This window comes from Rosa chinensis, chromosome 7, assembly GCF_002994745.2.
Source record: "Rosa chinensis cultivar Old Blush chromosome 7, RchiOBHm-V2, whole genome shotgun sequence".
Lineage (NCBI taxonomy): Eukaryota > Viridiplantae > Streptophyta > Magnoliopsida > Rosales > Rosaceae > Rosa > Rosa chinensis.
The window spans coordinates 17891353-17901392 of record NC_037094.1 but is presented as its reverse complement, the minus strand read 5'-3'; the positions used below and the strand labels follow the sequence as shown (position 1 = coordinate 17901392).

The following is a 10040-nucleotide window of genomic DNA, read 5'->3' as shown; positions in this document are numbered from 1 at the left end:
AGCAAGGGTTTATATAGAAGCAGTGTAACCAATGTAGTAGTTGGCTGCATGACAATCGAACGGGACCTTATGGAGAAGTCGGGCATCGGTTTATTACTTTTGCTAAGCCCATAGTCTTCCGACTTAGACCGTTAATTAGAAACTGAATAAGACTAATCTGGGGGTTAATTTGTTTGGTTGTGCATGTGCCTAATGCCTCACCCACCAGACTTCTCATACAAGCAGTGTTTGACTGGAAAGTTCAACGCGTGCATTGGGGGATGATCGAGAACCCTACCTGTCTTGGCTCTTGGCTCTAGTCGTCAATATTTTTTCCCTTTCCGGCTATATATGGTGGTCCTCTGTTTTCTCTTCACTATTAATATTGCAGTTTACTTGTCTGTGCATGCATTACTCGTTAATTTAATTAACATAATTACTAGTAATTACACACTATAGATAGTAATTTTCTGTAGTATTACGTAGGGAGCTTATGGAGGTTCGATCCATTGGTATTAAGTTACTAACACAGAGAGCTAGTGTGCATGATATTTGGTTCCTCGTACAATTGATTTGCATTTTTATATTCGACGACAATTTTTATATTTTCTTCTTAGATTTTTCGTGGTTGAACTTTGAGGCAGTGCAGTCCTTGTGTACGTTATTAATAATCTTGGTTTAGAGATCGGAATTGAGCCACGTGCAAGATGCGACTTGTTCCAATTTAGGGATCGGATTCGGACTTGTATATCCTTCTGTCATGCCAATATACGTACAAAGTAGTACATTACATTTGCAAACAATTATTAATTAGACAATTCTTATGATTATATTCACCTCTATTGTCGATTAATATATTTTTACTTAATAAATTTATCATCTAACGGTTTATATCTTAAATTACCCTTTAAAGATCATCTCTGTAATAAATCAATTGAATCAAAAATAGATTAATTATCTAATTGAATCAAACAAATGGATGATTCTAACAACACTTACTACTATTATAATGAGCCGTTCATTCGTCCATGTATTTCATATAAATGAATAACTGAAAGGTCTTCAATTTGATTGATTTTACAGAGCTAATATTTGTATGATGTTATGCAACACGAATGGTTTGATTAGAAAATTATAAAGTTAAAATGCATCCATCGCAATAGAGGATGAATATACTCATTCACCCTAGGGGTGAACCTAAGAATTGTCTTTTATTCTTTTATATCTGATACATCATATTACCGTGCTAATATTTTTTCATGTATTTTCAGTTTTTATTATATCATAGTTGAGCACTAAATTTAAATTCAATTTTAGTAATTCTATACTTCTAAAAAATTCTCCATTCGAGACATTACATATCAAGCTACACTTATCAAATATTAATTATATAACTATGTGATTTTGTGCATTCGACATAAGATAGTTCTCGATGCAAATGTATATTGTGAAACATCCCTCATCACTGTTATATATGAGGTGCTTATTTGTTCACATATGCATCCACACTTTCTCCATCTCTTGATGATGACTCGCACTTATAACTAACTTTGAGATAAAATTAAGGATTAAATTCAATTTGCCCCCTTCAACTTTGGGGCAAACATCAGTTTGGTTCCTGACCTTTTTTTTTAATCATAATGGTCCTTGCACTTTCATGATGATCCTTGCACTTCTATTTTCCATCACGCAAGTCTAAAATTCAAATTTGACTTTAAAGGTGAAGTCATATGCTGAGCTGGACCAGACATCTGAACCCACTTTTCAGATTTCAAATCACTAATAAGGGCAAAATAGATATTTCTAATTTATTTTTTTTTCTTTTTTCTTTTTTCTCTCCCTTTAGCTTCACTTTGCTTCTCTCTCTTGCTGCACGGCCTCTCTCTCTCTCTCTCTTCCCGACCTCTCTTCTTCTTCTCTTCCTCTGCCATCACCAGAGACCACCACCTCCAGCCACCAACCTGTAAAGCTTAAGCACCTGGTTATCCACAAAATTGAAATCCATCTCTATGCTGCTTAAGCACCTCTCCACTGGATAATCCCCATAACTCCCACAAGGCTTGCAACCCACAAAATGGGTCACAAACGACCGCCTCTCATCCCCCAAATAACCCGGATGATATTTCTCTATCATCTCCTCATACCGATCCACCAATCCAGCCCAATATCCGTGCAAGTAATACAAATTCTCCACAAAAACCTTCTCCATCCACAGATCCTTCTGCAACAACAACAAGTATATCAATGTAGACTGATCATCCACCTCAAACGCCGGCCTCCCCTTCAAATTCACAGTCAAAACCTTCCCGGCCTCCTCTCTTATCGGCCCCTTGGGACCCATCCATCAAGCAAATCCACAGACCACTGGCAATTCCTAAATAGAAAACTCTCAGTATTCAAAGTAATCCAAGACTTCTAATCAAACAGAAAATCCGGGTAGGCTTACCGTTTACCAAGATCGGAAACTCCGGGTTCGACTGAAGCCACCGCCTTCTCTCCATGTCCCAATTTCCGATCTTGGGTCCGAGCGTGTACATCACGTTCGGGTTACTGATCTGGGTGCCGTTGATGAACTCATCTGGGTCGTTGGGGTCACTGTCGGATCTGATCTAGGCCAGGATCCGATTTGTCTATTCGATTAAGTTCTGGTTCACGGCGTCGGCCTTAGAGCTGCCGAGGTTGCCCACTCCGATCGTGCCATGTAGGACCAGGATGGTGATGAAGCCGCAGAGAATGGTGATTTTGATGTTGTTGAATGTCTCTTGGATCTGGCGGCCAAGTGGCAAGACGCGGCCAGCGGAAGTTGCTTGAGTTGAGGTGGCGATGGTGGTGGGTAGCCCACTTGAGCTCTGCTTCTGGGGGCTGAAATTGTCCTGACCCATTTCTTGGAGTAGCTGAAAGGTGAAGTCTTTAGCTGAGAAGAGTCGGGAGAAGCGCTAGAGGGTGAGGGCGGAGGCGGCGCTGCTCATGGATGGAGGTGGTGGTCCCCGGTGATGGCAGAGGAAGAGAAGAAGAAGAGAGGTCAGGAAGAGAGAGAGAGAGAGAGTGAGAGAGGCCGTGCGGCAAGAGAGAGGCAAAGTGAAGCTAAAGAGAGATAGAGAAAAGAAAAGAAAAATAGATATTAGATAATAAAAGAAAAAAAAAATAGAAATGTCTATTTTTCCCTTATTAGTGATTTAAAATCTGAAAAGTGGGCCCGGATGTGTGGTCTAGCTCAGCATATGACGTCAAATTTAAATTTTGGACTTGCGTGATGGAAAATAGAAATGCAAGGACCATCCTGATTAAAAAAAAAGGTCAGAGACCAAACTGATGTTAGCCCTTGTTAATGTCTAAAAGTCCGGCGGTAGCCGGACCTTAGCTAACGCTGATCCGATGGGCGGATCGGTACTTGTGTTGTTCTCGAAGCTCCCGCTACCTGTCAAGTAAAATACAATGGGCGTCAGAGGGAGACCGCGCCGGGCGGTCTTCAACTCTCCGATGCCTAAGTTAGTCAATGTATTTATGTTGACAAAGTAACAGTAAGTAAGTATTAAAATGCGTCCTTAATGAGGAGATAGGAGAGAACCTTTTATAGGTGAGGAAGAGGTTGATCTTCTCTTAGTTTTCGATGTGGGACTGATATGCTTCAGTACCCAGTTTCAGAAGTTTCAGATGCCATCTTGGGGCGGCGCGTCTGCGGCGATCTGGAGGTGGTCCGACGTTGAGGCTGTAGCCCGTCTGGCGGTGTGTCTGCATGTCATTCCTTTTGGTTGGAATTAGTACCTTTGGCGATACAATGGGCGTAGCCCATTATAGCTAATTATGCTTGCAAATGTACATGTATGTACAAGTCCCCCAAGTCCCCAGTCAAGGAGGGCAATCTTGGTTGGGGAGTTGTTCGGCGGTTTGAAGAGTTTTCTTTCGCTAGACTTGCAAGAGCATAATTAGCGTCAGTGCGTTGTTAACAGTTGGTTTTACTGAGTAAACACTTTATACCTTTTCGGGTGGGCCCCTGCTGGGCCCCCCAGGGAGTCCCCCACTCCCCGGCGAAGATAGACCTCCGGATGGTCGGTAAATTGTTTATTGAGGGGGAGTTGCACGGAGCAGAGGGTGTTGGGTAGCGAGCCCAATGTTTAGCACCCAAATGACGGGGGTCAACGTGCCTGATCAGGGCCGTCGTAGACTGTTGACTAGTCCCCGTGTCCCGTAGGGACGGTTCGACGGTAACGCCGCGTGGCGGTAGTTGTCAGAGTGAGGCGTGGCCTCAGGATTCGCTGTTTGGCGGATATCCCCCCGCTAAATGTAGCAGGAAGCAGCATCCGGTAGACGTGCCTGGCGGTATTTTGTTGAGCGATATTGCGTTGAACAAAGCACGCAGTTTGTAAGTTGAAAGGGGGTTTCGCCAGAGGTGTATAACGGAAGGCACCCCGCTTGCAGGATGGCTAGGGAGAAGTTCTGCTGGCGGGGTTTCGCTCAGCGAAGACTTCGTCACTTGGAGGATGACAAGGGAGAAGTGCTGCTGGGGGGTTTCACTCAGCGGAGACTTCGTCCCTTGGAGGATGACAAGGGAGAAGTGCCGCTGGCGGGGTTTCGCTCAGCGGAGAATTCGTCACTTGGAGGATGACAAGAGAGAAGTGCCGCTGGCGGGTTTCGCTCAGCGGAGACTTTGGACGGTTGGTGAAGTCATCCCAGTGGTTATTTCCACCAGACGCTTCGTCTGGTGGTGGTTGACAAGTGTCGAACCCGGAGGGGGTTAGCGTGCGGAGGATTGTCCCCTAAGCCTGGCCGTCTTCTCGCCATAAATGAAAGTAATTATGGATTTCGTAACCGAAGCGTCGCCTCGGTTAATCCAGGTAGTAAGTGGAGGTCTGTGACACGTGTATGGCTGTCGTATGATGTCGTTTTTTAGCGGACGGCGGAGACCGCGCTGATGTTGACATAAAAGGGGGGGAAACCCAGCGAGATTTGACACTTTGGTAAAAAGCTTCAAACTCACAGTCGTGATCTTCTTGCTCTGCTTGTCCGAGACTGAAGAAAGAGGTTGTCGGAGTTTGGAGATACCGTTCCCGGAGAAACGACGATCGCACCCCCCTAAGATTACTGTGCACCGTCGTATCGTAGGCTTGACCACCGAGGTTGGTATCTGGATTCCCTTTTTCCTGTTTCATTGGATCTGCTATTTTCTGGGTTTTGTTGTTTTTGTCTTTCTGGGATGATTCCTGTTTTTCTTTGGCGTGTTCTGAGGTGAAAATGAGATTTGAGGGGGGGGGGGGGGGGGTTGGATTATGGTGGTTGGCAAAAAGTTAGTGTTTAGGGATTTGCTAGATGGTCGAATCTGGGTTGAGTGCGTTTGTTCCTATTTTGGCATTTTCTGGGTTTTGTTCTTGATGCCCTTGACTATAACTGATGTAAGAATAGGCTAGATCTGTGTTTGTGCTAACTGGTGTGAGTTTTAGGGTTTGGGATGGCTAACGTTATAGAGATTTCGAGCAGTGAGGATTCCGGGTCTAACGTGTCGTTCAGCGCGGCGGATATGATTTTTATTGATTCATTGCGTCTGTCTGCCCCTGCAGGAATCTCACTGCCAGAACCGCTAGAGGTTGAGCCGCTACAGACCACACCTTGGGAAGTAGCTATGGGTCGTGGTCTGCATCCAGAGAGCTCTAGGACGGGTGAGGCCACTGCTGCCAAAGCTAGGCGCGACGAGCTTTTGGCGAGCAATAGTGCTGCTAGCGACTCCGCTGGGGAAGAAGAAGCAGCGGGGCAGAATGCTGAGTCAGCGTGGTTCCTCTAGGATGGCACCGCCGTCGACGAGGCAGGAGGGCGGATGAATGCCGCCGCTGTCACTCGAATAAAGCAGACGTTCCGGTTGCCGGGTTCGGTGAAGCTGCGCCCGCCGACGGCAGATGAGAAGGCGTCGATTTGGCCAAATCTCCAAGTCCTGGTGTGCGAATTTGGCCTTACCTTCGGTCAGATTTGCCCCAACATGTGGCGGTTGTCCGGGTGCGAGGGGCCTACTGTGGCGGAAGTGCTTCACTTCTACGAGCTGGTGTACGTGAAGCGCCGATGTTGCAGAGGGCAAGTGAACCTGAGCCGCCGTCAGGGAGCGCCCAAGCTGATCGAGAATCTAAGGGACTCAATGTCCTACTGGCGGGGGACCTTCTGCGTCGCCACAGAGGGTTGGGAGTATCATGCCAGGTCGAATGAGGAAGGGCCGACATTTAAGATTAAGTCGGAGTTCCAACCCATCCGAGGTTGGTAACCGGTTTCCGCTGAACGTAGTTGGCGGGTTCATGTATTTTAGGGGTCGTCAACGGGCCGAGCCTAATTACCTTTTTTAAAAATAGCGGGCCGGGCCGGGCTTCATTATAAATGGCAAGATCCAAGCCCGGCCCCGAAAGGCGGGCCTTGTGGGCTTTTTCGGGCCGGGCCGGGTAGCCCACGTATTTACGGGCCGGGCCGGGCTTCATTAAAAAAAGAAGTTTTAAAGATATGATATTTTTTTTTAAGGGGTTTGGAAATTCATTGGATAATGATCAAATACAACCAAAGATAACAAATTTATATAACTATATTTTACCCCAAAAAATCTATATTTATATATAGATACTAATTTATTGATAAATAAATTTTTAAAGACACTAATATTTTATAAATCTATATTTATACATCATACACTCCAAAGAGCAACATATAGCAATTCAAAGAAAATGAGAAAACCGACCGTTTGATGTGATTATTACAATAAATTATATGTGTGGTTAAAAATTTAGTCAATTTCACCGTATTTTCGAACCCGATCGGATTGGTCAACCATAGTCACTTGCATGTTTTCTTGGTTGACTGATGGCGTGATGACCGCAAAACTTGCTCATTTTTTTACATCACGTTTGTAAATATTTCATCGATAGATGTGCGTGGACATAAGATAAAAAAAATTAATTTTAATTACAAATACATTGGCCTATGCCAATTTGCCTCTTAAAGTTGTATGACTTGGTACATTACATTTAAATTGTTGAGGTTCATTTTAAAGCAAACATGAAGTGGAAAATGAATTTGGAAAAACCAACCGTTTGATGGATAGATTGTAATATTTTATGGTGGTTGTAAAAAATCCAGCAAATTTGGTTTTCGTTTCGAATTCGATCAACTAGGTCAAACCTAGTTTCTCTTATAAATCTATATTTATACATCATACACTCCAAAGAGCAACATATAGCAATTCAAAGAAAATGAGAAAACCGACCGTTTGATGTGATTATTACAATAAATTATGAGTGTGGTAAAAAATTTAGCCAATTTCACCATATTTTCGAATCCGATCGGATTGGTCAACCGATATGTAGAATATATATATATATATATATATATATATATGCACATTAGCACATATTTTATATAGAAGTATAAGAACTTCCACACACACACACACATATATATATATAGATATATATATAAACACACATATATTGATATATATATATAAACACACACACATATATATATATATATATATATATATCTATATATATATATATAGAAACACACACACATATATTGATATATATATATATATATATATATATATATAAACACACACACACATATATAGATCTATATATATATATATATATAACACATATATATAAACACACACACAAATATATATTTATATGTGTGTGTATATATATATAAACACACACACACATATATTGATATATATATAATTTTATATAATATATATTTATTTGCGGGTTTTGACGGGCCGGGCCGGGTTTCTAACCCCTAAACCAAGCCCGGCCCACTACCCACCGGGCCGGGCCTATGGCGGGTTTTTTGGCGGGCCGGGCCGGGCTTTTGGCCCTCCTAGCGGCGGGCCTCCATCGGCCCACTAGGCCCACGGGCTAAATGATGACCCCTAATGTATTTGCAGACTTGTATTCTTACTAACGATTACTGTGTTTGTGCAGCGGGACTGCGATATACTCTAACGCTCGAAGAGGAGTGTCGCGTAGCGAGGATCAGAGGTTGCTGGCGGAACCGCAATTTGCTGGACTTCCGACTTCTGACCCGTTGGGAGTTACTGGTCGAACAGCGGCTAACTCGCTCTGTTGGTGAGAAATCTCCGCCATACCGTTTTTTTTTTTTGTAATAAGTGATCCGGACTGACTGGGTTTTTTTTTTTTTTTTTTTTTAGAAACCCCGCCGGGTAACAAATCGAGTCGCGACGCTTTTGAAAAAGCAATGGACCGCGCGGAGATAGACAACTTTCTGGAGACCATGTACGCCGAGGGGTTGGCGGCCCAGAAGACGCTGGTGAACCCCGAGACACTGGCGCTGAGCCAGTCCGAGGTTCCGGTGGTGCTGCCAATGCCGCACCACTCCCATCTTGGTGAGGATGGTCTGCCGATAGTGCAGGCGGGGGGCCCAAGTGGCCGGCGGGGAGAGGCTGTAGCCCGTCTGGCGGTGTGTCTGCATGTCATTCTTTTTGGTTGGAATTAGTACATTTGACGGTACAATGGGCGTGGCCCATTATAGCTAATTATGCTTGCAAATGTACGTACATGTATGTACAGCCCTAAAGTTGAAGGGAGCAAACTGAATTTAGTCCTAAAATTAACTCTGCAAAATACATGCACTAAAATAAGATTACGTACTGGGTTGTACTTTTTTTTTGGAATAAGAATCTAGTGTAACTGTCTTGTTATAAACAGAAATACGTTGGAGATTTGTAAGTTCTTCCAGTCCTAATTATTAGCAATTGGCTACTGGGCTTGAATGATCTGGACCAAGTCGATATATACATATCGTCCACCAAATTATAAGTTCGAGCACGTTTTACCTACCCGTAAACAAGTTCACCGATCTTTTCAACGTTTTCCTCTAGTCTCTGGAATTTTATTTCCGCCCCCGGATTTGCCTTCACTTTTCGATATTCTAAAGCTTCGACAGGGAAATAATTATTAATTAGGTTGCATTATTAGGTTGGCAACTTGGCATGACTTGCATTACCTTTCCGATTTAGAGTAAGATGGAAAAAGAAATAACATTAACAATTAAGCAATGTGGAGCCATGTGGGGCTTGTAAATGCATGCATGATTTGGTGGTGACTCTACAATTAAGGTCATCGATCTTGTTCTCTTAGTATGGGACTATGGGTTGGGTTGAGATGCCTCTTAAAATGCGAGGAAGGCTTTGAAGATGAGTTGAGTTTGGTTTGGTATACGTACGTGTGGTTTGGTATACGTACGTGCCTCGTGTCTTGCTCACCATATCCCTTTGACAACGCTAAGAAATAAGGATGGTGTTTTCATCTATTTTCTCTAACTAAACTTAGATTTGTAGATGCATTCCTACGTTATGTTCTGGCCTTTGTTAGTTATATTTTTCACAATCTTTTATATAATTTGTCTCTCTCTCTCTCTCACACACACACACACACACATATACCTCCTATGAATTCAGTCCCTGCCTAGAATGGTGCTATAAGCAGCGGCATTGCCGCATTGGTAGGGTCTTAGAGCGAACTACTTAGAGAAAGTTAACGCTTACAATAAGAGAGTACAAAAATTCCTAAAACCCCATGAGAACGGGGCATAGTAATTGAAAAAACAAATGGGGTTGTGACCACTTACCCAATTTCAGTTTAAAAAATGCTCACTTACTTCAATAAGAGTTTTTAACCTCATTTACTCAATCTAACATCTACTGACATTTTTGCCCATATTAATTAAATTGAAACTCATCCATCTCTCCTCTCTCTCTCTCTCTCTCTCTCTCCACCTCCAGCCAACTGCATCGCCCCGCTAGTTTCCCCAGACCGCTTTCATCATCCTTACACCACCGGGGCGCCATGGATCACCACCCCAGCCAAACAACACCTTCTCCAGATTGGATCCACGAAAACCAACCCAGATCTGGTTCGTCCAAGAAGAGCCCGACCGCGCCGCAACGACCATGGCACCCCCGAGCCGCCTCCTACCTCACAACCCCAGTCCCCTCGCCATTAGGGCTGAAGATTCGCCAGATCATAGTGCTTAGGCTTCCACCTCCACTTGACGAGTTCGCAACTGTT

The 10040-nt window shown here is 43.6% G+C and overlaps 1 pseudogene; it reads right to left on the bottom strand.

Moving 5' to 3' along the window:
• Positions 1–1909: 1909 nt before the first annotated feature.
• Positions 1910–2861, bottom strand: LOC112177518 (annotated as a pseudogene).
• Positions 2862–10040: the final 7179 nt, after the last annotated feature.